Source organism: Martes martes (assembly GCF_963455335.1).
Source record: "Martes martes genome assembly, chromosome: 14".
Taxonomy (NCBI): domain Eukaryota; kingdom Metazoa; phylum Chordata; class Mammalia; order Carnivora; family Mustelidae; genus Martes; species Martes martes.
Window position 1 is genome coordinate 76,581,401 of NC_137902.1, and position 27,774 is coordinate 76,609,174.

The window sequence follows — 27,774 nt, forward strand, 5'->3', positions numbered from 1 at the left end:
TTCATATGGTCTGACTTAATTTGTTTTAAATTCCCAGGCAAAGTAATAACAGGCAGCCTATTTAGATATAAACCATCAAGTCAAAATATGAATATATATATATATCACTTCCTTAGCTAACACTGTGCTTTAAATCAAATGTTGGAAAGATAAACCCTGAAGTGTAATTGTATACTTGTTAATAGGTTGATGAGATGTTCAATTTAATTGGCTTTCTTCATGCTGTGTTTCTGGTGTCGGGGAAAAAAAATAGTACTTACTGTCAATTGCTTCCTAATTTATATTGTATACTATGTTCTCTGCCAATTTAGCTATTCAATTACAGTAATATCCATTTCTCTTACTTACAGGAGTTTAGTTCTGGAACGACCTGCATATTTGAAAGAGATAATTAAATGAGCGTCAACTCTGTTACTTGTGGTAATGGAGGACAGGGATACTATGATAAATGAAATTCACTGGTAATTCAAAAAAATCTCATTTTAGATAAAAGCATCAACATTCTACTAGAGTGACTTTTATTAGTGTTAGCAAGAAGAATCAAATAGTTACTGCATCCCCTTCCTCAATATGTCACTTATTAGAAGTGCAAAAGGGCAACGTGTTGACCAATGGGGAAACAGAAGAAATGAGTAAAAGGTCCAGGGGGAGATGAACAAACCAAAGTCAGCTTGGAGAGAAATAAATTAGCCATTTATTTATTTTATTTTATTTTATTTGTTTATATTAAAAGAAATAAATGGAACATTTATTCTGGTAGAAATACTGAAGGATTACTGTGAAAATACCTTATTTTCTTAGCTATTAAAAGGTATAATTTTATTGTTCAGGCAAGCAATAGATATCCATTCATTTTTATAGGTAAGGAAAATATTATTAATACCAGAGGTAAAATGACAAAAACATAAGTTGTAAAATAAGAAAGGGCAAGAGGAAAAATAAATGCTGACTTCTACCATACCACATCTTTGTAGTCATTTTCAAATCATAAGTACTTTGATATTTCCCTTTTTTCCATCAGTAAAATAGGAAATAATATTAGGATCTTTTCCTAACCACATAGTCGGGAGCCTATTAAATAAAAATATTAAATGTGAATGATTTTGAAAACTGATTTAGATATGCTGAAGTGACATTTTGGACTAAAAATGGAAGGTTATTTGTAATGGTCTTGTCTAACACTGGCTTTTCCTGAAGCTATGCCAATTTCTTATAAAACAACTAATAATTAACAGTACTTTGAAGCCTTTATATAGTTGAATTTTAAGTGAATTATACTGCATCCACTGATCACCCTACTTTGTTTGATTGCTCATACAAAACATATTTCTCAACCTAATCAAAAGGGAATCTACTGAATGGGAGAAGATATTTTCAAATGATGTATCTTATAAAGGATTAATATCCAAAATCTATAAAGAACTTCTACAACTCAACACCAAATAAAAGAAATAATCTGATTAAAGTGGGTAGAGGACCTAAATAGACTTTTTTCCAAAGAAGACATACAGATGGCCAACAAACACATGAAAAGTTGCTCAACATCAGTCATCATCAGGGAAATGCAAGTCAGAACCATAATGAGATATTACCTCACACCTGCCAGAACAGCCAGAACCAAAAAGACAAGAAATAACAAGTGCTGGCAATGATGTGGAGAAAGAGGAACCCTCATTACTGTGCATGGGAATGTAATTGGTACAACCACTGTGGAAAAGTGTATGGAGGTTCCTCAAAGACTTTTTAAAAAATAGAACTCCTGTATGACCCACTATTGGGTTTTTACCCAAAGAATATGAAAACACTAATTCAAAAATATACATGCACCCCTATATTTACAATACCCAATATGAGAGAGACCCAAGTGTCCATCAATACATGAAGGGATAAAGAAGATGTGGTGTATATATACACAATGGAATATTACTCAGCCATAAAAAACAATGGGCTCTTGCCATTTGCTAACAACAGAGATGGACCTAGAGGATATTATGCTAAATGAAATAAGTCAGACAGAGAAAGACAAATACCATATGATTTAACTTATATGTGGAATTTAAGAAACAAAACAAATGAGTAAACAAACAAAAAGGAGAATCAGACCTACAAATACAGAGAACAAACGGATGATAGCCAGAGACAAGGGGGGTTTGAGGCAATGGGCAAAATGGGTGAAAAGGACTGGGAGATACAGTCTTCGAATTATGGAATGAGTAAGTCACAGGGGAAAAAAAAGCACAGCATAGGGAATATAGCCAATGGTGCTATAATAGTGTTGTATGATGACAGATATAACATAAAGATATCAAATCACTATGTTGCACACCTGAAACTAACGTTAACACTGTATGTCAACTACACTCAAAAAACAAACAAGCAAACAAAAAAAAAAAAACAAAGCCAACAAAACTTTTTTAGCAAGGTTTGAAGACTGTTAACGTCAGGCTATTTATTATATTGTATGAGTTTATTCGATAAACACATATTTAGTTTTCATAGATGTCTGTGTTGTATCTTTTCATTATTATTTATATATTTTTGACTAATTTAGACATACTATTTTAAAATTCCATTTCTATACAAATAAGACTTCCTCCTTTCCCACCCTATGCTGCACTAAAAAAAACACATCTTCTCGCTTGAGATCTTTTATAAGCCCACTGTATTTGAGTGGCAATAGGATGAAAAGAAAGTTTGAAGAGGGAAATGTGTAAATCAGAGGGTAAGTGTAGCAGATATCTTCAGAGGTTGTTATTGTCTCTGCAAACATTCTATTTCTAGTCCAATTTTTGACATCACAGTATGTACCCTGAATGGAAGGTTTAATAATTATACATGAAATCAACAACATATGAGAGCATCCTGATGTCTTCTAGTTTAAAGAAAAAGGAAGAACATTTCTGCTCTCCCCACTCCCCATGATTGTCCTGCAGGTTTAGAAAAAATACATTATTAGAACAGCACTGAGCCTACATCCATGCTACTAGGGAAATGAAATCTATAGTAGCAAGAGAATTGCAGATGTCTGGAGAAAGAAAGCACAATGAAATAGATGATGTTTGGATAACTATTTATCCGTAGGGAAATCTGAGCCCTACTACACTCTCTAGACATCAGAATCAATTTCAAGTAGGTTGTATATCTAATCATTTTTATTTAAGTGTACATAAAAGTAAATGAAGCAATTAAGCCACAAACAAACAAACAAAACTTACAACCTTCACGTTAACTGCTCAGGAGAGATGATAAGTGGGTATTTTTATGACTCTGAAGGAAAGAATTTGTTCAGCAGGACAACAAAAGTATGAACAGTAACCCCATGACAATGATAATAATGGTGCAGTGATAAGTGTGACTATTTTACAATGGTGTAAAAAAAAAAAGGCACAACTAGTAAAGTGAATAACTTCAGAAGAGGAAAATATATCTGTTGTCCATGTTCACGACAGAGGTATGGTACTCTATACGTAAAAAATAACTCCTATAAATTAATAAAGCAAAAAAAAGGGAGATGCAGAAAGGATATGAATAGATAATTTAACACATGCCCAATATTCAAATGGAATGGTATTCAATCTCCCTAAAAATCAGAGAAGAACATATTTAAATAATTGGTACATTTAACCTGTTGGAATAGGAAAAAATATTGAAGTCTGATAATATTAATTGTAGATAAAGATTCTAAACATTATTTCTCATGCTGCCAATAGGACTGTGAGCTTGTGCATACATTTAGCAATAAATCTGCCAAATCCTGTAAGCTTGTATTGCACCGAGGAAGTGACTCCATTTCTCATTTCATACTCTAGACTAGAGGAATTTATATATTCAAAATATATGTGTGTGTGTGTGTATATTCAAGGAGATACACTGATAAGAGTGTTCATTGCAATATTATAAATAACTAAATTGTTCATCAAATATGGAACAGATAAATACACTGCAATATATTCAAATAACTATCTCAAAAACATAACGTTGAGTTCAAAAAGTAAATCACAAAAGGACGCACAGCATTTGCCACCCTTTATATAAATTGTTACATATGATAGATTCAAAGGAAATAGTGACATTGATTTCACGAGATCAGTTTTCTCTGGACATGAGAAGGGGAAGCGAAATGGCAACAGGGAAGGGCATACCAGAGGTCTCATTTCAATCTGTGGTGTTTTCTTCTAAAAGCAAAGATAAAAAACATCAGCAGATACCTCATCTCAGGCATTTGAAGGTCATCGTGAAGATATGAAAAGCCAAGCAAGGCCACGGATGGTCAAGCTGCTGGGAAAAGACAAGAAAAGGCAGAGGGTGATTGATATGCAATGCATGGTGAATTGGCAGCATAAGCAGAGAATCCCACCTCCTCTAGCTGGAGAGCAGGAATAGTGGATCAAGCACTGGACATAATGAGAAAAGGGCCAGGACATTGCATGGCCAGAACATCTCTACCCATCACTACCCACCTGAGGCTATTTAAATTTAAATGAATTAAAATAAAATCAAGGGGCACCTGGGTGGCTCAGTGGGTTAAGCCTCTGCCTTCGGCTCAGGTCATGATCTCAGGGTCCTGGGATCGAGCCCTGCATCGGGCTCTCTGCTCAGCGGGGAGCCTGTTTCTCTCTCTCTGCCTGTTTCTCTCTCTGCCTGCCTCTCTGTCTACTTGTGATCTCTCTGTCAAATACATAAATAAAATCTTTTAAAAAATAAATAAAATAAAATCAATTAAATATCTGGTTGTTTGGGTACATTAGCCACATCTAAGTGTTTGGTACCATATGGACAGTGTAGACTTAAAGCATATTCCCATGATCACAAAGTTCCAGTGCTTCCCACAGGAGGAGTGGTTTTACAGGGAATTTAGTAAAAATCCCCTGGGACTTGACGGTGTGGCTGCTCTCTGGTCAACTTCAGGTTCCTCAGGTGATGGAAGGTGGAACCCAACTGGCTGAGTATTGACACTAATCAGCAGGAGGTAGGGTTGAGGGGTGGGGGTAACAGGAAAGAGTTGGTTTGGCAACTCCCTAGGGACTTTCTCGGTAGTCCCCGGGCCAGCAGTGTTGAGAGGCAAGAGCAGAAGAATCTCTAGTAGGTTGTAGAAGACAAAGAGCAGCCACAGTGTTCTCAAGAGCAGCTGTCACAGGGAGGGCTACAGCCCATCCTTCTGGTTTCCCTTTGGTAAGCTCCCTGGAGAAACCAGCCAGCCCTCCGCAAAGGCCTATCAACTTACTGTATAGAGCAAATAGGTTCAAGTGGCCCAGCACCAAGTAGATCTGTGTGTGCCACTCAGATTCCCTATCAGGACTGAGGGGTGCATTTTCTCGGCTGCTGGGAGCACCACTTGCTGGCTACTCACAATCTCTCTACCACTTGCCTTCAGTCACAGAAAGGTACAGAACACAACAGAAACGTGTTCTTCACGGGCCTGAAATCAAGGGGTTGGCAGGGATGTTTCTCTCTGAATCTTCTAGGGAAGAATCTGTTCTGTGCTTCTTTGGTTGGCTGGAAACCTTTGGTGTTCTTTGGTTTTGGATGCATCAACTGACCTCTGCCCCGGGGTCCTGGGATCAAGGCCTACATCGGGCTCCCTGCTCAGCAAGGAGCCTAATTCTCCCTCTCCCTCTGCTGCTCCCTCTGCTTGTACTCACTTTCTTTCTCTGTCAAATAAATAAATAAAATCTTTAAAAAAAAAAAAAAAAAAAAGGAATACTCCATCCTCAATGTGGCCAACCATTCACTAAGCTACCTCCTCTTTCTGATCATACAACTATACTTTCCATGTGTCTTGCATCTAGACAGGACCATGGGATTGGTTGCAACAAAAGAAACACAGAAATTAAGTGTCACTTCCAACCTGGAGCTTTAAAGCCTTGTCTACCATCACTCTTTGCCTCTTTGGTGACCACAGAAGCCATGTGTTGAAGGTGGCCTCACAACAGGAAATCGATCTGAATCTCAAAACCATTGCTTGAAGGAAAGCTGCCCAGAAGGCCACCCAAGAGCCCCATTGGACTGGATTTCATGTGAGATAAGGAACAGGCCACACAGGAAGTCAGAGATGCTATGGCTCTTTCACTCAGATCTCAGCCTCCCTTAGTAAATATCTGAAGGATGAAAGACAGAGAGTGTATCTTGGGACACATATGGATCCGCAGGTTTCATAAAGGGCAGATGGGGAGAGCCTCTTCATTTGCATTATTGAAAAATGAAGCGAGTTTATCAAATAAGGAGAGAAAGACCAGTTGGTATTGGATGGTTGAGGAGGTGCGCAAGCATGAATTTGTCCTTGTGGTGAATGAGAAGGTGAATGTGCTGGAAAAGTTGAGAAGACCCACCAGGTAATGGCAAAACCCTGCTTGAGGTTCACAAATTTAAAGTGTTGTTTGTAAGACATCATTCTAAGCCATGACACATTAAAACAAATGAACAAATAAACTCAAGTGGGTCTTAGAATTAAGATAAAGAATCCAGACTCCATCTAATTATACTGATGAGAAAAAGCTATTATAAAATATTTTAAGATTAAAGACAATAAGGTCAGGTGAACCTAATAATAGGTCAAGAGAAGGCAGAGCCTGGAACAATGGCCTTTGTCTCTGTAAATAACATTATGGGGCTTCAAGGGAATCAAAGGGAGAGGAACTGGCGCAGCAAGTTTAAAATACCTACTGAAGACTTTTTTTCTTGAAACAAGGCATCTTATCTGCTCATTTGCTTCCCAGTTTTCGGCATTCCGATACCACTCTACTCTTTCTTGCTATTTAACTTGCCATATGTCTAGCCTCCCAAGATAATCTAATAGCTTTTTGGTTGACAGGGAACCTTCTGTGAGTTCCACAGCACCTACAATTCTATCATGAAGAAGTGCTTGAAAGCACTGTCCTGATGGAACCTTTCCTGGGGAATAGAAACACCAGCTTATAAAATGCTCACCATGTGCCCTAAACAGGTCACACATATCATCATATGTAATCCCCACTGTAAACCTGCGAAGTAGGCATTGATTTTAATGTCCTCCTGTTAAATAGGAGGAAAGGAAGTCTCCGTGAGGTCAAGGGACTTGTCCAAAGCTGAACTAGTAGAAAGTTGTATGGGCTGTGAGATTCAACCCCATACGCCGGGCTCAAGAACCGTTGGTTTCTGAAAGCTTTACTACCCACCCCTCTCTGCTGAGGGCAAAATGCTCAGCACCAAATTCTTCATCGTGTCTGTCCTCTGAGGCTGGAGAAGGGGCTGAGGGAAGTGGGAATGCACAGGAGAAATTGTGCTTCCACTGGCGTTTCCACAAAATAAATGAAACTTTAACCTTGAAAAAAAAAATCATTAAAACACACACACAAAAAAATGCTGATACTATTATTATCTTTCTATCTCGTTCTCCCAGCAAGTTCCTCTAAAATCCCAAGGAGAGAAACTGCTTATAAAGTTCCTTTTTAAAATAAAGAAGCTATATTTAATCTACGTGGGCTTACTCTTTAGTCAAAATACACTTCAACCTTTTACTCTGTCACCCTTTCACTGCTTTGAAGCAATTAACTCTGTTATGTCAATTTTAATGTAAAATGACTTGCTCTAGAATGATTTTGTTTCTTGGGAATTAACTCTAAAATAAAGGTGCTGTGAGATCACCTGCATGTCTTCTGTCACGCATCTTTCAGTGAACGTGACCATTTCAGTGATTTCCGGTGCGCAAAGTTCACCGAAGTGAAACTTGGCATTGTGACCTGAATCACCAGCTGTGTAAACAATTGATGAGGAAAAACAGTCCCACTCTCAAATTAGTTTCCTCTAGTTCTGATGTTATCTCCTAGCAGATGTGCTGCCTTCAAAGAGCCAAGATTTCAATATGGCCTTTCCTGCTCTGTCTTCTACATCTATGATTATCTTTATTCATCGCTATCCTCTGTGTTTTATGAATTGAATAAATCAAGTAAATCTCATTAACTGAGACCACTAGGGTCCTTCTTAGCCTCCACGTGGAATCACCAAAGGGAAAGTAGAAAATGAATAAATGAAGCTATTTAAAGATGTTAATTCTTGGAGCAGCTAATATAGAGAATATATATAGAAATAGATAGGTAAAATCATGAAGCAGTGTAAGTAATAGCACTATCCTGAAATACTAGTTGCTTTGAAGGCCCTAGTATCCGGTTCCTATTGCCTCTATAACAAATTGCAATGAATTTTGTGGCTCAGAACAATGTGGATCTCTTACCTTACATTCACGAAAGTCAGAAATCCAAAATGAATTTCACTCAGCTAAGATCAAGTTTCACGAGGCTGCATTCCTGCAGGAGGCTATGAGGGAAAATCTGTCTCCTTGGCTTTTCTAGCTTCGAGAGGACACCTGCATTCCCAGCCTCATGGCCTCTTCCTCCACCTTTAAAAGCAGCATCTTCTCTTCTCTTCTTTCTGATCCCTGCTTCCATATTTATATCTTCTCCCTCTGACTCTGCCCTCCCATCTCTCCCTTATAAGGACCTTGGTGGGTCTATCAGTGCCCCTGGTCATCCGGGGTAATCTCTCCCATCCCAAGATCCATCACTTAACTACATCTGTGCCAGCCCTTCACAGGCACCTGTTACTTTGTAAGTAACACATCTATACATTCTGGGGATTAGGATGTGGCTGTCTTTGAGAGGCCATTATTCTGCCTACTCAGAAGAGCTGGATTCTGGTCCTCATTAGGCCATTTATAATTGGCTACGCTAGCTGGCTGGACTCACAGATGATCTGGAGCACCCTGCTGCCAGGCATCCCAGGTCACATGGGAGAATCGAGGCCCGGACAGGACCCCTGGATTTCCCTAAGCCAGAAGCTTAGAAGTGGTGAAAGAGAAAGAAAACACCCCGAGGTTGGGAGCCTTCTGCCAGAGCAAGGGCTTCTGCTGTTTCACAAGCATGTGCGGCCTGGCACACCCAACGTGTGCCCTGGGGATGGTTGAGAGAAACCAGTGAGACAGTGCAAGTGGAAGTCTCTTGCTTCTCTAAAAGGCTAGACTATCGCTTTTTTTATTGCTTTCCAATAAAGTGTTGTCAAATATGCATCCGATCTCTTCCCTCCCAATGGGCAAAGACCTGAGCCTCAAAAGAAGGCAATGCAGAAATGAAAATCCAGTGCTTCAAGTAATGGGAAAGAGAGTTAAATATCATTTTCTGCCCAGTCGTTTCACTGAGGGCCAGTCCCCATCCCCCTCCATTCCCAGACAGAACTTGTAAATCCAGCACCAAATCGCTTATTTGTAAAACGCTTAGATATTTCGAGAGCAGAGGAATTACAGGAGTATCAGCCTTCCACTCAGGGTCTGCTGTGCAGCCTGGCCGTTGGTCTGCAGAGATGGAAACTCTAAATTGAGCTTCAAACGCCGTTAGAGTCTCTCTCAAAATTAAACCACTCTGACAATTCAGAGTTGTATTTAATCTCTGGTTGTCTCAGCGCTAATTTTGACCCTTTGCCACATGGGAGCATGGCGAATGAAATAAAATGATTAACATTTAAATGTCATGGATTAAATTCAGCAACACAACAATGAAGAGAGAGGACCTACCTTTTGGGTCCACAGCAGTAATTCCACCCTGGAATTACTTCTGAAGAGGAAGGCCTTAAGTGCAGAGTTAATATGTTGAATCTGGGGAAAAGCAAATGGGCTTCATTCAACAGTTTCATCTCCAAAAGGATTAAATTACTTAAGAGAAAAAGGGATTCTCATAGAAGTTCAGTAACGGTATGTAAGAGGCCGGCCAGTTTCCTATTGTCTGAGTTTGGTTAAAAAAAAAAAAAAATTCCCGAAGGTTCTATGAGACATTAGTTATGAAGAGGGAAAGCCCTTGCTATAGACCTTACTAGAATTCTGAAGCTGGAGACTCTTACTCATTGGGTTGCTTCTTGTAGCCTTAGTCATTCGATGCAGTGTTTCAAGACTGGAGCTCTGTGCCCAAGCTTCTATCATGAGCAGGTCCTTGTCATGGCCAGGTCTACCTCCTCCACTTTCTCCACTTCATCACAGTTGATAACCTCTGAATGCAGCAGCTTTAACAAATTACTTTAACCAATCAAAAGGATTAAATAGTCACAAAGACCATTCTGGGGTCTGTTTCTCCAGTTAAGGGGTTTCTAAGTCTTGGTGTTAGAAAGCAGGGCACTAACAGGTCTTGGAGTTCACCTGAGAAAACAAGATACTGGAACCCCAACAGGCAAAAGCAAACTGAATCAGGTGCAGGACCAGGAAACAGGGAAGAGACATGGAGGCTGATCACACAGTAATACTCCTGCCACCCCTCTCTGCCCATCAGAATCTTGGTATATATACTAACATCCAAATTATGTCATTCCAAGGCTGGGTCAGCTGGAGAGGATTTTCCGACCACACATGGATGGGTCCAACCACTCAGTTGTAACCTCTGCTTGGCTGCATCTACAACACACACACACAGATGAATCAGTCCTTAACCATGTGTCCTCCATTTTTTGCACTTGTCAAGGAAACAACATAAATAATAGAAAATCCTAAAACTTTTCTACTTGGCCTTGACTGTAATAAGAAGGCTGCCTTCAGCAGGGCACACGGAAACCTGCACACTCAGAAATGCACATCCCCACACAGTCTGCCTCACTGGCAAACTTGGCGTGGTCCCTGGCTTGGTTCTACTGCTAACAGCAGGCTCCAGATAGACCATACAGTGGAGGCCATGAACAATACCTAAAGCAGAAAAGCTCCCCTTGAAGCCCTGTGAATGAACTGGTTTCCATTCTGGGTATGGTTGCCATTATGACATGCATTCATATCATGAGATATACCATCACATGGTCCAATAGGGTCACAACCTAAATACAATCAGAAAACCAGAGCAGTAGAGACACAGCCCAAGGAAGCAGATGAAGGTAAACATGGTTTCACAGCTTTGCTAGACAACATTGATAGATAAAAACCATATTTAATGGACACCACTTGATGAGTTTGGACATAGGCATACGTGGGTGAAACCATCACCACTATCTGGCTGATAAAGACATTCATCACCTCCAAAAGTTTCATCATGTGGTTCTTATATGGTAAGAATACTACCGTGAGATCTACTCTCTTAAAAAAAAAAAAAGTTCTAATTTTTTTTTCAACTTTAGTGAGATACAACTGACCTGACGCACAACATTGTCTAATTTTAGGGTGTGCAACCTGATGATCTGACATATGTATATATTGCAGAGTGATTCCCACAAGAAGGTAAGTTAACATGGTCATCACCTCACATAGCTGGATTTCTCAGTGTGTATGTGAGAACTTCTAAGATTTACTCTCTTAGCAATTTTCAAGCATATAATACAGTATTGTTAACTACAGTCATCACACTGTGCATTAAACCCCAGATGTATTCATCTTATAAGTGAGAATTTATACCCCTTAACCACCTTCATCCATCTCCCTCACTTCCTGCCCCTGGCAACCAACCAACAATCTACTCTCTGTTTCTATGAGTTCAGGTTTCTATTTTAGATTCTACATGTAAGTGAGATCATTCAATATTTGTCTTTTTCTGACTTATTTCACTTATCAAAATGCCCTGAATCCATGTTGTCATAAATGGCAGGATTCCTTTTTTATGACTAACCAATATTCCATTGTCTGTGACTACATATACATACACATATACATATACATACACATATACATATACATACACATATACATATACATATACATATGCATATACATATACATCTAATCCATTCATCCGTTGACAGACACTTGGGGGTCATTTCTGTATCTTGGGTATTATAAATAATGTTGCAATGAATATGGCAATGTGGATATCTCTTCAAGAGAGTGATATCAGTTCCTTCAGATATATACCCAGCAGTGGGAATGCTGGATTGTAACATAGTTCTGCTTTAAAATTTTTGAGGACCCTCCATACTGTTTTCCATAGTGGCTGTATCAATTCACATTCCCACCAATAATACACAAATGTTCCCTTTTCTCCATATGCTCACTGGCATTTGTTATCTCTTGTCTTTTTTATAAGAGCCATTCTAACAGGTGTGCAGTGAGTCCTCATTGTGGTTTTGATGTGAATTTCACTGATAATTAATGATGTATGTTTTTTGCTACTGAGTTGTCTGAGGTTGGTGTTCTTCAAAAGTTTTTATTTAAATTCTAGTTAGTTAACATACAGTGTAATATTAATTTCAGGTATACAATTTAGTGGTTTAACACTGCATACAACACCCAGTGCTCATCACAACAGGTGTAGTCCTTAATCTCCACCACCTATCTCACCCAACCCCCACTCGCCTCCACTCTGGTTACCATGTTTGTTCTCTAGAGTTAAGAGTCTGTTTCTTGGTTTTTCTCTCTCTCTCTCTGTTCCCTTTTCCTCATTTGTTTTCTTTCTTAAATTCCACATATTCTTATATTCCACTTATGTACTGGATATTGACTCCTTACCAGATATATGATTTGGGAATATATTTTCCTATTCTGTAGGTGTCTTTTCATTTTGTTGGTCATTTCTTTTGCTGTGCAGAAGCTTTTCGTTGTTGTAGTCCCAGTTGCTCATGATTGCTTTTGTCAGTTATGCTTTTAGTGTCATAGCCAAAAAGTCATTCCTAAGACTATGTCAAGGAACTTTTTTCCCCCTATGTTTTCTTTTAGGAGTTTTATGGTTTCAGCTTTTACATGTAAACCTTTAATTCGACTCAAGTTAATTTTTGTAACTGGTATAATGTAGGAGTCCACTTCCGTCCTTTTGCATGTGGCTGATCCCCATGAGGTGAGACCTGAGAAAGTCTCCCATAAAGATTCCACAGTTCTGGGGAAGCTCTATGTTCACCGTGGGTTTTCTTTTTCCCTTTGGAAAAACTATAGGTTTAGGGGGGCCCTCTCCAGGTGGGACTATGCTGGCCTGGGGATGGGTTGTACATCCCAGGTTCTGGGATTTTCACAATGGAGTCTTGTCTATGGATAGCTGTTAGTTGGTACTCTAGAGGGAGACTGAAGTTGGGAATACCAATGGCACCATCTTGATGACATCACTCCCCTGAAGTAAATGTTGGGTCCCCTGAAACAGTCTTGTCTGAAGTATTTCACGCCACATCCTTGCACAAAATCCATTCCTTAATTCCCAAATCCTGTTGCAATCGAAGAGAATCTCCTCTTTTGTCACAGGAATCTATCTCTATTCTGTCTTTTGGGGATCTTTGTAGGAAACGAAGATGGAGACGGGTCTGATTTACACACAGGGCTCAGGGTTCTTCCCTCATCCATTTTTCTTAGCAAGGCCTGACTAATTCATCTCAGGATTATGGTGAAAATACTGCCTTTTGGGGGAAATCTCTATAGTCTTAAACTCTCTACGAGTCTAAAGGTTTTGGGCAACATTGAGTTGAAAGTAAAAATATCAAGACTCATATAAGTAGCACTTTCGTGGGTGGGGGTAGTAGGGGAGGCTATGCATGTGTGGGGGCAGGGGATATATAGGAAGTCTCTGTCTCTTTCCCTTAATTTTGTTGTGAACCTAAAACTGCTCTAAAAAATAAAATCTTACTTAAAAAATCAAGAACGCTGGTGATAACTCACATCCCCCAAGAAGTGTCTACTTTAGTGGTTCTCAATTGGGCACAAATTTGGTCCATTACAGAATACTGCACAGTATTTGCAGACATTTTTGGTTGTCACAGTTTGGGTCGGAAAGCTACTGGCATCTAGTGGGTAGAGGCCAAGGATGCCGCTACCACACACCATGCACAGGGCAGCCTCCCCCAATAAGGACTAGCTAAAATGCCAGAACCGTTGCTAATGCAGAGGTTGAAAATTCTAGAGAAATTAACCCTTGAGACACTTCTAAACCCCTAAGAGAAGAGCCTTAAGGACACTTAAGCAGAGAGTGAAGGTCTCTGTTCTTTCGCTCCGTATGATTTACTGAACCAGTTTCCTATTGCCACCATAGCAAGTTACCACAATTTAATGGCTTAAAAGAATACAAGCTTATTTTCTTACAGTTTGGGAGGCCCGAAGTCTAAAATGAGTACCACTGGGCTACATCCAAGGTAGTTATAGGGCTGCATTCCTTCTGGAAACTTCTGGGGGAAATCCATTTCCTTGCTCTGGAAGCTGCCCATAGTCCTTGACCAGGGCCCTTTTTCACCTTCAAGGCCAGCAATGACTGGTCAGATTGTTCTCATGGTGTTCTCTGTGGTTCTGACTCTTCCCCTTCCCTCTTTTACCCTAGTGGACCCTTGTGATTATATTGGGCCCACTGAGAAAGTACAGTATAATCTTATTTTAAGGTCAGCTGAGTTTCAGTTCTATATGCTAAATTAAATCGCTCTTGTCCATGACTTTAATATATCTGTATTCCTATTCTTCATATTATAGCATTGACACCTTTGGGGGTGGGGGCATTCTGCCACCCACTACAGTTATTAGTTTGTAAGACACCTAAACTCAAGAAGAGCTAATCACAAAATGTTACAGAAGCATCTGGATATTCACGGCACTAAGCTAGGAAATTTATATTTCAATCTTTTTCTTAATAGTACCAATACCATGCCTGATCTCCCATAGAATTGAGAGGAAGATAACAAGGGAAATTGGTCCAATGTCAAAAACTGCTAGACTATCAGCAGTAGAGCTCCATAATTTCAGTTTCTCAAAATGCCTCTCCACTTGCAGCCTTCTTTCTCACTTCCTTCTGAGCATCCCGTGCTTCTTTAAAGATGAACAATTTCCTGCCACAATGTTCCTTCTCATTATGTTCCTTCTATTTGCATGGCTATGTCTGTCATTAGTATTTAAGATATCCTTCACACCCCATCTAATCATCTACCGGGTCCTTTCTCCATTACCCAGTTCTCCCCAAACCAATACCAGACCTTCTTTACATTTCTTAGAACTCTTTGTCATCCATCATATTAGAATGTAATATGTCTAGAGGGAAATGACAGGGCCATGAATAGTTTTTGTGAATAAATATTTGTTAGAGTAAGCTGAACGGAATTTTAAGATTTTGTGTGTGTGTGTGTGTGTGTGTGTGTGTGTATTTCACACACATTTTATCACTACAACCCTTTAAAAGTGCACAGTTCAGCGACATTAATTACATCCTCAACGCTGTGTTCCTATCACCATTATTTCCAAAACTTCATCATCCCCAACATCCATAAACTCTGTACTCATTAAGCAATTACTTCTCTTTCTCTCCTTGCAGCCCCTGGTAACCTTATTCTGCTTTCTGCCTCTCTGGATTTTCCTATTCTATATACCTCGAGTAAGTGAAATCACGTAACATTTGTCTTTCTGTGTCTGGCTGATTTCACTTACCACAATGGTTTCAAGGTTCACCCACAATGTAGCATTTGTCAAAATGTCATTGTTTTCCATGACTCAATAGTGTTATATATTCCATGTATACTGCATTTCCTTTATCTATCCCATTGTTGATGGATATTGAGGATTTTTTTTTTCATCTTTTGGGTATTGTGAATGTTGCTGCAATGAACGCAGCTGTACCAGTATTTGTTCAAGTTCCTGCTTTCAATTTTTTTGGTTGTATATAACTCAGAGTTCATCACTGGATCAATATGGTAGCTCTGTGTTTAACTTTTTGAGAAATCGCCAATCTGTCTCCACAGTGGCTGCACCATTTTATAAATGAAAACCAAGATATGTTTCTTCTAATTGGTACATTCATTTTACAGCCAAAGCATTTGCTTCATTGTACAATTTACAACCTTCTTAGAATCAGGAAAATACATTGTTTATTTTAACCTCCTGTTCTCAGAGAGGATGAGTAGCAAACACAATTTTGAAAATGTTAAAATTTTTACAGTTCATGAATACAGGCAATAATATAGAGATATCTAAAGGAATCATAAAGTAGGTAAAGGAACTAGATAAAATATAGATTTAGTAAACTATATAATGTATGAATGAGATATAAAATAGCATAAACATATATAATGATTCTAAACAAATATATATTGATCAAACAATCTGATTGTTGGATGTGTATCTTGAAAAAGATGTTATTGAAAACCATAAGGTTTCATTTATTTTTATAGTGTATCTGGACTAACTTTAACAAACCAAAAAATGTACAGTGTTAAATAGGCTGTACATATTTTTCATTAGGTCAATTTACATCTTTTTCTTTACAAAATGAGATTTTTTATTTTTTCAGTCTAAACTAATTTATAGCCCAGGAAGACAGAACTCCCATTCAGTAGGTCTCATTGTGGGCAGGATTAATTTTTGTTACATTTGTCATACTTTGTTAAATAAGGAACCAGAATGTTTTAATTAAAGATAATATCATGGACTTTTCTGAATGAGTACCTTCTGACTTAAAAATATTCTAATATGGAATATGATTTAAAAATTAAAACAATGGTATCTTGACTCTTCAAAACCAAATTATTAAAACACTAGAAAGGTAATGTCTAGATCAACAATTATACGCCGTAGTCATTGAAATGTATTAAAAATTATTTATTTCATCCTCAGAGCTCAGATTAAGATACGTTTAAGAAATCTGAATGTGTTCAATTGAGAACGTCACAGGACTAATTTACCATAAAGCCATCAGACAGCACTTATCTCGCATAAAAAGAATGATTGTAGCTGCTTAAGCTGTGCATCTCCCCCACTTTAGGCTTTGGTAACTGATGACTTTTGGCTCCAGACTTAATCTTGTCCTGGTGCTAAGCCAATCCTGACCAGGGCAGGAACTGGTTCAGGCAACACTAGGTTCACCATGTAGAAGAGTCAAAAGTTATTCTGCCATCAGCTGATATTTGAATCACTAAGGATGATCCCTGGGCTTCCACGCACAGTCAAGGGTCTCCACATTTCCCCACCCCTGTCAATGACTGAATTTCTTTAAAAGCATTTCTATGTCCCACAATGACTGGATACTTGCCCCAACTTCCTGAATATAATTCTTTGTTTGTTTGTGACTGAAAGGAAATTGGTGGATGGAAATGTAGATAAGCTGCTGACCCTAGTTTGTGTAGCCCTTTCAATCATGTGGGCCTCCTTCTTCTCAATGACCCTTCTGTTGACTCCATACACTTTAAAATGAAAATAATACCTTCATGTAAAGCCAAAGAGAAGGGCTTCAACTGACATGTATTGTTTCCTGACCAGGTAAGCCTATCTCTTCAGAACCAGGGCAAAAGGGGACTGAATTACTCATGATGCTCTCTTCTCCCCGACCCCCTAAGATTGATTGATTGATTGATTGATTGATTTGAAAAAGAGAAGGAGAGAGAGAATGCAAATAGGAGAAGGGAAGGGGGAGAGGGAGAATCTCAAGCAGACTCCCCACTGACCTTAGAACCTGTTACTGGGCTCCATCTCATGACCCTGAGATCATGACCTGAGCGGAAATCAAGGGTTAGATGCTTAACCGACTAAATGACCCAGGTGCCCCCTTCTATCCAGTCTAATCCACTACAGTTGTTAGCCTCATTTGTCACCTCACTCTTTCACACCTCACTCTTTTGCATTCTCTGCATTGTATTCTTGGGGACACCGTGGTGACTTCATCCCCTAGGCCACCTGGCCCTCTCACTTCATATTATGTTTGCCAGTGGGATGCATCAGGAGACCAGCCAGCGGCAGCAGACTGAGTTCTGGGTGTTTCTTCCCTAGCTCTTTCCTTATTCTGGCATCTGGTTCTGGACGTGGCTGCATCTGTGGGGCTAAAGGACTTTCTAGACAGCCACTTCTCCATGGTCCCGGCCTGAACCTCCTAAGGGCTCCCAGTTTCCACAGTCACTAGGCCCTGAATGCCTCTCCATCCCCCTACTGATTTCCTAAACCCTGAACACACCTTTGTAAACCGTCCCTTCATTGCACTGTCTTCAGAATCTTATCTCCATGGGTCCTGGGCCTCCTGTCAGAATTCTGACTGATAAACCCAAAAGGTCTTCCCCAAAGGGGAGAATTTGGACTTAGAAACTCAGGTTAGGTCTCTAAGTTCTCATATCTATATCCAGCACACTTATGACAGAAAATAAAAGGAGTCGGTGGGAAAGTTTGAAATGTAATACCCAGATCACATCCAATGTGAGGGCATCAGACTGTGACAGATAGCACGTAGAATACTTATTTTCACCCTGTGCAAAGCTCAGTCAACCGATAGGGAGAAAAAAGACAGCGCATTCATTGAATAAGTTTCACCTCCCTTCAATCCGAGATGTCATGCTCTGAATCTGTTAGGGCTGACAGGTCTCAAATGTTCAGCTGTGCCAACCTCACTTGTCAACAGTTTTGAACTACCTGTAACTATAACCCTTCCAAAAGCCCTTTCAATAAGACCCTCACAGCTCTTCTTCCCGTTTAAAAATCTATTCTTTATCTGGGCTAAAGTAGGTCCTGCATGGTGAGTAGTATTAAATGTTACCCCGTGACTTTATAATTTCAAGCACTTGACAGATGGCTAGCGTGGATCTGCCTTCCTCTCGGCAGAGCTCCTCCCCGGGTGCCAGTCCGAGTAATAAAAAGGAATGAAATGATTTTTCATTAATGTTAGTAATTTGAATCATAATTTTGTTTCCCTTTCACTTCCAGAAGCAGCATGGTGAAACAAAATCAATGTCCTCTAGACAAAATGTCATTACAGCTGGAATTCAAAATGTAGTCTCACATTTGGTGTGTTAATAAACTGCTTCATGGTTACCGTGGCCTGATTCTTCAGAAGGAATTATTAAGTGATGGGAACTTCACTTTGTCCCTTGGTGATGCCATCAATACCTCACCCCTCACTGACAAGACTGTTAATAAACATTGTGCACATCATCCATAAGGACCAACAAGTGCATGTAACATTTGTAAGGAATGTTCCCTGGAAGGGGTGTGGGTCTGTGTGTGTGTGTGTGTGTGCATGGGCATTTGTACGTGCATGCTAAAATTTTCCCAGAACACATTTCTTTCTGCCATGGAGAAATGGCACTACAAAATCTGTCTAGATCCTGATGCAATTCAGATTATACAGAATTGTAAAAAGAAAGAAAGTGTAGAGGAAGCCTTCCAGTGGGTTTGGACAGTGGACCTCAATGGGAAGAGGTATCCTGTATGTTCCCAGTCTCCTGAGAAAAGCCAGCCTGGTGACCCGACTCCCCAGAACCACCCATCAGCCCAGGCTTACTTAAACCAGAGTCAGATTCATGGGGGAAATTTTTACAAAGGAATGAGAATCTTATTCTAAGGGGGTGGACAGCAAGACATTCCACAGATACAGTCAGATTTCTTTTCATCGTGAACGCTACCGGCACAAATTGATACACTCTCATCTCAGATCAAATGGACTAGGTATTTTACTTAGTTGTACATCTTTAATACAGTTAAATGAATGTCTATTAATTCCCTGGAACACCAAAAATACCTAAAACAAGGAGGATTAATGAGAGATCAATTGGCACAGATTAGAATTATACCTACCACTCCTTTTCTCGGTAGCTATGGCTTCTTGGTATTGCTGGATAATTTAGAGCAAGAAAAAGACCTGTTTGATCAAAGTATACTTTAAAATGTGATACTCAGAGGTGCCTGGGTGGCTCAGTGAGTTAAGTGTCCACCTTTGCCTCAGGTCATGATCCCAGGGTCCTGGGATTGAGCCCCATGTCAAGCTCTCTGCTCAGCCAGGAATCTGATTGTCCCTCTCCCTCTGCCCTCCCCCCAGCTCGTACTTTCTCTTGCTTGCTCTCTTTCTCTCTCAGGCTCTCTCTCACTCTCTCAAATAAATATGTAAAATCCTTTAAAAAATGTGATAATCACCTGTAATTCACCATGCCCCAGGACACAGCCTGACAACCTTCTGTGAATCTCCCCTAAATTTGTCCGACAGCATCCCTGATGCTGTCCTGTTTTGAGCCTCCTGCCCTCAGAATTACCCATAGTGACCACACCACCATGGTGACCGAGGTTGTCAATTGAACTAAAGTCCATGTTCCTATTAAGAGAATAAGGGAAATAGCAGACACCTTTTAAATAAATTAATTGGGGCATCAGAAAGTGCAAAAAAGAGTAACAGGAAAGTCAATTACAAAATCACTCAAAGCCACTCTGATTTCAGAAGCAAGCATAACACTTTCCTGCCTTCACTAAATTTTCACTAACTTTGTTTAAATGTCAAGCCTTGACATGATTATTGATTCTCCTTAATAAACAATGCTTGAGTGACAGACTTCTCTGCCTTTAAGTGCTGGCAATACAAGGACAGTTTATGCTTGCCTTATCTCTTCTGCTAGTATCTTGCTCCCTTACCACACGTTGGTTTACTCCTGTGTTTTCTACTAGACTATGTGTCCTTCAGGAAAGGGGACTGTTTCTTTTCTTTCTAGTGACTTCAAATAGCAAGATGACTGACAGGGTGTGATCTCAATAAATAGCTGTTGTATTAGTAAAAAATATATTTAAACAGATTAATAATAACCTATCTTGATTCCAAAAGAGAGCCTCGGTTGTGTCCTCTTGTTTCTGATTAAATCTGGAGTTGAGTTAAAATGGGGGTGTTTTCTTAGATGGCCCTTTCCAAGTTGCCCAATCTATGACTAAGGCAAAGAAACTTGGAAGATCATGTAGCCCAATGCTTTCATTTAAAATGAGAGCATGGGAAGGGGAGGAGGGGCAAATGGAAGAGAAGTAGGAGACCCTGTTTCAACCGGTCCCCTAAAGTGAGCTAATTATCTACCAGAACACTCTGTACACCCATGAAATCAGCCTGAGATGTAGGATTATACATTCTGGATCTCTACGGGGGCCGAAGACATCAGTGAAGAGGTAAAGCGGAGTGGGAACGCTTGGACTGATATCCGAAGATAAACAGAAGGGGGAGGGAGCCACCAGAAGTGACCCATTGGAAAGTAATACCCCAATACGAAAGTCCCCTGTGCTTGGGGACCAGCATTACCTTGGAGTCTGGTTAAAAGCACTCAAAAAGAGCAAAAGATCTTAGGGGGCAACTGGTGAAATCCAGTGGTCAAGAGCGTGGGCCTAAGCCCATGGACCCAGAATGGCCAACACCAGGTGATGACCTGTGCCAGAGAGAGTGTGGGGGAGACCCCGGGGTTGCTCAGCGTGCACCAGGGCTCCTCTGGGAACACTCCTGGCCCTGCATGAGGGAGTTTGGGAACAGTGCCAGCCTGCGCTCCCTAGAACTTTTGCGCACTATGTAACGGGGTCTGACCCACTCCCCACCCATGTCTGAGAAAACTATGCTGGTGCTAGTCAGCGATCTGTAGTACTGGCCGAGTCGCAATCCCACGGTGACAACCTGAGGTCTGGACCCCAGACAGCAGTCCCGGCAAAGGCAACCACTGGAAGTGACCTCCCTGGACTAATATTGCTCATGGTATTGGCACAGGGGTACAGAGACAAGTGGGCACTTCAGGAGACCCCTGAGATGGCGACTGGGGATGTGTACTGCCTGTGAGAGGGTGCACGGCTCAGCAGTTTGCAGAGAGGGAGTCTGTGTGTTCTGGACCACCCAAAGGGGAGCAGACTGAGGCTTCTCTCTGAGACGGAGGTCTGGATGCAGTTTGCTTTCCACCAAACCTCTGAAAAGCTGCAAAAAGCCACCCAAGAACAAAAATCTCCAGAGAACAAAAGCCTGAAAAACCGGTTTCCACAGACCCCAGCCCTTTGATAGGAAGCAGGAGGACTCAACTTAAGCAAGACTGCCTGAAAAACAACATGGCAGCCCCCTCCCCAGAAAACCAGCCGAAAGAATGAGAGGACAACCACCGCAGGGTCCCCATGAAACTGTAAAACCCCAATATCTGGGGAAAACAATATATTAAGTTCCAACTATTGCCCTAAAACCTGTATATTTCATAGATACAACTTTTATTTTTAATTTGTCCCCACTATTCTTGTTCTTTTTAATTTTTTTAACCCACTTACCATTACAATTAGAGGTTTAATACAACATATTCCATAATTACCTTTTAACTTGAAATTTTTTCATACATATACATGTGTTCTTTGTAAGGGCCTAGTTAGCCAGAACAATTCCACCCAGTTAAACAGAGATTTTGTTGTTTATGCAGTAAAACTTAAACTGACCCTGCCCCCCCACCCAGGGGAACCTACTTAAAAGCAAGTCCAGGAAACCAGTAAAATATGGTTGACCAGTCCCAGATAACAGAGCCCAAATACAAGGGTGGGTCAGGTCAGGTAGAGATAACAGAGCCCAGATGCAGAGATGAATCGGGCCAGGTGGAGACATCCAATCAGTGGGGCACTCATACTGTCTCCCTAGCTACCAAGGAGTGTGCACCCGTCTTTTGGGCGCCTTTTGGGCACCAATTCTGACCAAGGAGATAGGCTAGTTCAAAATAGCTACTATGGGGTGAATTGTAATTCAATTGGGCACCCGTGCATGACCTAGCATGACTGTGCAGCTTTCTCTGTGTGTTACAATCTCATTGGCCACCTGCATGTGGCCAGGCCCAACCACATGGCCTTTGCTCTCTAAAAGTTAGTCTGTAAGGCAGGGAGGGGTCACCCTCTCTGTAAGAGGCGGCCCCGAACAGTCGGTTTGATTCTTGATGCTTGGCGTGAAATAAAGCTTTGCTTGACTTTCACTTTGTATCAGTCTCACTCCTTTGATCAGGAACCTATCATTGGGGGACCTTTCATTCTTCTTTTTCTTTTCTATTTTTTCTTAATATACATTTGGAAAAAGCTTCAAGGTAATCCTCTTTCCCTAATCAATACTACCCCTATATATAAACCAGTTTTAATCTCCCTTTATCTCTGGAAAGTTGAGTCCTTTAACAAAGATACCAACATACACCCAGGAAGAACCAATATAACCTTCCTCACCCACATCGAGGATTTATAACCACCCTCCCATCTTTTTCTTATGTCAGTGTTTCTGTGTAATTGTTTTTGTTCTGGTATTATATAAATCTTACCCTTGGGTTTATTTTGGCTGGGTTCTTTTTTTTTTTCTTGTCATTTATTTTTGTCGGTCTTTTTGTTTGTTCGCTTTTGTTTGTATACTTTATAAATCTTACCTTTGGGGCCCATTCTGCCTGGGTCTATTCTTTTTTATTTTTCTGTCTCTCCCTTTTTTTTCCCCTTTTTTCTTTCTTTTTGGTGGTGACTTCCGATTGCTCAGAAGCATTCCAGGGGGCACCTTGCCTGGATCACGGTTGATATATTTAGCTACACATCCCCTCGACCACCTCTCACGAAAATAACTAGGAGGAGGAACACCCAACAGAGGAAAAATTCAGAGACTGTGCCCTCTCCATCAGAACTATTGGATATGGACATAAACAGTATGTCAGAAAGGGAATTCAGGGTAACAATTACCTGGGCAATGGCCAGGTTGGAGAAAACCATTAGTGACAACATAGAATCTCTAAGGGCAGAAGTGAAAGCCACCTGGGAAGAAGTTAAAAATGCTATCAATGAGATCCAATCTAATCTAAATACTCTAACAGCTAGGGTAACTGAGGCAGAAGATAGAATTAGTGATCCAGAGGACAAACTGATAGAGAAAAAGGATCAGGAGGATGCCAGGAACAATCAACTTAGAAGCCATGAAAACAGAATTAGGGAAATAAGTGACACCATGAAACATTCCAGCGTCAGAATTATTGGAATCCCTGAGGGGGTGGAGAAAGAGAGAAGACTAGAAGATAAAGTTGAACAAATCCTGGATGAAACTTTTTCCCAGTCAGAGGAATAGAACCAGCATTGCTGACCTAGAGGCAGAAAGAACACCCCCCAAGATTAATGAATCTACAAAGATATCAAGGCACTTGATTGTGAGACTGACAAATCATAATTTTAGACAAGAGCTTCTGAGGGCAGCTAGGGGGAAGAGATTCCTTAAGTACAGTGAAAGGTCCATCAGAATAACATCATACCTGTCCACAGAAACCTGGCAAGACAGAAAGGGCTGGCAAGACATATTCAGGGCACTAAATGAGAAGATCATCCAGCCAAGAATACTTTATCCAGCAAGGCTGACATTCAAAATGGATAGAGAGATAAAGAGCTTCCAAGACTGGAGAGATTTAAATGAGTATGTGACTACCAAAATGACATTACAAGAAATATTAAGGGGGGTTCTATAAAAGAAGAAAGAACCCAAGAGAGTCATAGAACAGAAAGTTACAAAGACAGTCTATAGAAACAAGGACTTCACAGGCAACATGATGTCAATAAAAATGTATCTTTCAATAATTACTCTCAACGTGAATGGCCTAAACACTCCCATAAAACAGCACAGGGTTGCAGACTAGATAAAATTACAGGACCCATCCATATGTTGTCTACAAGAGACCCATTTGGAACCTAAGGATACATCCTTAGGTTTGAATGACACATTGGATCAGGTGGACCTCATAGATATATACAGAACATTCCACCCTAAAAGATCAGAATATTCATTCTTCTTGAGTGCCCATGAACTTTTGCCAGAATAGACCACATATGGCGTCATAAATCAGGGCTCAACCAATACCAAATATTGAGATTATTCCCTTCACATTCTCAGACTGCAATGCTTTGAAACTGGAACTCAACCACAAGAAAAAGTTTAGAAGGAATTCAAACACTTGGAAGCTAAAGACCACTCTGCTTAAGAATGTTTGGATCAACCAGGAAATCAAAGGACTTAAACAATTCATGGAAACCAATGAGAGTGAAGACACTTTGGTCCAAAACCTATGGGATACAACAAAGGCAGTCCTAAGGGAGAAATACAGAGCTATCCAAGCCTCATTCAAAAAATTGAAAAGTTCAGAATACATCAGCTCTCTTGACACCTTAAAGAACTGGAGAATCAACAACAAATTAAGTCAACTCAATACGCAAGAAGGGAAATAATCAAGATTAGAGCAGAGATCAATGAGATAGAAACTAGAGATACAGTAGAACACATCAATGAAACTAGAAACTGGTTTTTTGAAAGAATCAATAATATTGATAAACAATTGGCCAAACTAATCTAAAAGAAAAGAGGACCCAAACTAATAAAATTATGAATGAAAAGGGAGATCATGACTAACACCAATGAAATAGAAACAATCATCAGAAATTATTATCAACAGATATATGCCAATAAGTTAAGCAACCAAGAAGAAATGGATGCATTCCTGGAAACCTATAAACTTCCAAAACTGAATCAGGAAGAAACTGACAACCTGAATAGACCAATATCTAATAACGAGATTGAAGCACTGATCAAAAACCTCCCAAAAAAGCAAGAGCCCAGGACCTGACGGATTCCCTGGAGAATTCTACCAAACATTCAAAGAAAAATAATACCTATTCTCCTGAAGCTGTTTCAAAAAATAGAAACAGAAGGAAAATTTCAGACTCTTTATGAAGCCAGCGTTACCCTGATCTCCAAACCAGGCAAAGACCCCACCATAAAGGAGAATTTCAGACCAATATCCCTGATGAATATGAATGCCAAGATTCACAACAAGATCCTAGCTAATAGGGCCCAACAGTACATTAAAAATATTATCAACCATGGCCAGGTGGGATTTATCCATGGCATGCAAGTGTGGTTCGACATTCCCAAATCAATCAGTGTGATAGAACAAATCAATAAGAGAAGAGAGAAGAACCACATGGTCCTCTCAATTGATGCAGAAAAAGCATTTGACAAGATACAGCATTCATTCCTAATTAAAATGATTCAAAGTATAGGGATAGAGGGAACATTCCTCAACTTCATAAAATCTATCTATGAAAAACCCACAGCGAATATCATCCTCAATGGGGAAAAGCTGACAGCCTTCCCTCTGAGATCAGGAACATGACAAGGATGTCCACTCTCACCAGTGTTGTTCAAAATAGTACTAGAAGTCCTAGCAACAGCAATCAGACAACAAAAAGGAATAAAAGGTATTCAAATTGGAAAGAAGTCAAACTCTCTCTCTTCACAGGTGATATGATACTTTAAACGGGAAACCCAAAAGACTCCACCCCCAAACTACTAGAACTAATACGGCGATTCAGTAATGTTCCAGGATACAAAATCAATGTACAGAAATCAGTTGCTTTCTTATACACTAACAATGAAATTATAGAAAGTGAAATAAGAGAATCGATTCCATTTACTATAGCACCAAAAACCATAGGATACCTGGGAATAAACCTAACCAAAGAGGTAAAGAATCTCTACTCGAGGAACTACAAAACACTCATAAAAGAAATTGAAGAAGACACAAAAAGATGGAAGAGCATTCCAAGCTCATGGAATGGAAGAACAAACATTGTTAAAATGTGTATACTGCCTAGAGCAAGCTATACCTTCAATGCCATCCCAATCAAAATTCCACCAGCATTTTTCGAAGAGCTGGAACAAACAATCCTAGAATTTGTATGGTAACAGAAGAGACCCCGAATTGCTAAGGAAATGTTGAAAAAGAAAAAAACAAAGCAGGGGGCATCACGTTGACTGATTTCAAGCTTTACTACAAAGCTGTGATCACCAAGACAGCATGGTACTGGCACAAAAACAGATGCATAGACCAGTGGAACAGAGTAGAGAGCCCAGATATGGACCCTCAACTCTATGGTCAAATAATCTTCTATAAAGCAGGAAAAAATATACAGTGGAAAAAAAAAGACAGTCTCTTCAATAAATGGTGCTGGGAAAATTGGACAGCTATGTGTAGAAGAAAGAAACTCGACCATACTCTTATACCATACACAAAGATAAGCTCAAAATGGATAAAAGACCTCAACATGAGGCAAGAATCTATCAAAATCTTGGAGGAGAACATCAGCAGTAACCTCTTCAACATGGCCACAGCAACTTCTTTCCAGATATATCTCCAAAGGCAAAGGAAACAAAAGCGAAAATGAACTTCTGGAATTTCATCAAGATCAAAAGCTTCTGCACAGCAAAGGAAACAGTCAACAAAAGAAAGAGGCAACCCATGGAATGGGAGAAGATAGTCACAAATGACACTACAGACAGAGGGTTGATATTCAAGATCTATAAAGAACTCCTCAAACTCAACACACACAAAACAGATAATCACATCAAAAAATGGGCAGAAACATGAACAGACACTTTTCCAAAGAAGAGATATAAATGACCAACAGACACATGAGAAAATGTTCATCATCATTAGCCATCAGGGAGATTCAAATCAAAACCACATTGAGATACCACTTTACAGCAGTTAGAATGGCCAAAATCAACAAGACAATAAACAACATGTGTTGGAGAGGATGTGGAGTAAGAGGAACCCTCTTACACTGTTGGTGGGAATGCAAGTTGGTGCAGCCACTTTGGAAAACAGTGTAGAGATTCCTTAAGTAACTAAAAATAGAGCTACGCTATGACCCTGCAATTGCACTACTGAGTACCCCAAAGATACAGATGTAGTGAAAACGAGGGCCATCTGTACCCCAATATTCATAGCAGCAATGGCCATGGTCACCAAACTGTGGAGAGAACCAAGATGTCCTTCAACAGATGAATGGATAAAGAAGATATAGTCCATATATACAATGGAATATTATGCCTCCATCAGAAAGGATGAATACCCAACTTTGCATCAACATGGACGGGACTGAAAGAGATTATGCTGAGTGAAATAAGTCAAGCAGAGAGAGTCAATTATCATATGGTTTCACTTACTGGTTATAAAGAATAATACAGAGGACATTGGGAGATGGAGAGGAGAAGTGAGTTGGGGAAATCGGAGGGGAGACAAACCATGAAAGAACGTGGACTCTGAGAAACAAACTGAGGGTTTTGGAGGGGAGGAGGTGGGGAGTTGGGTGAGCCTAATGGT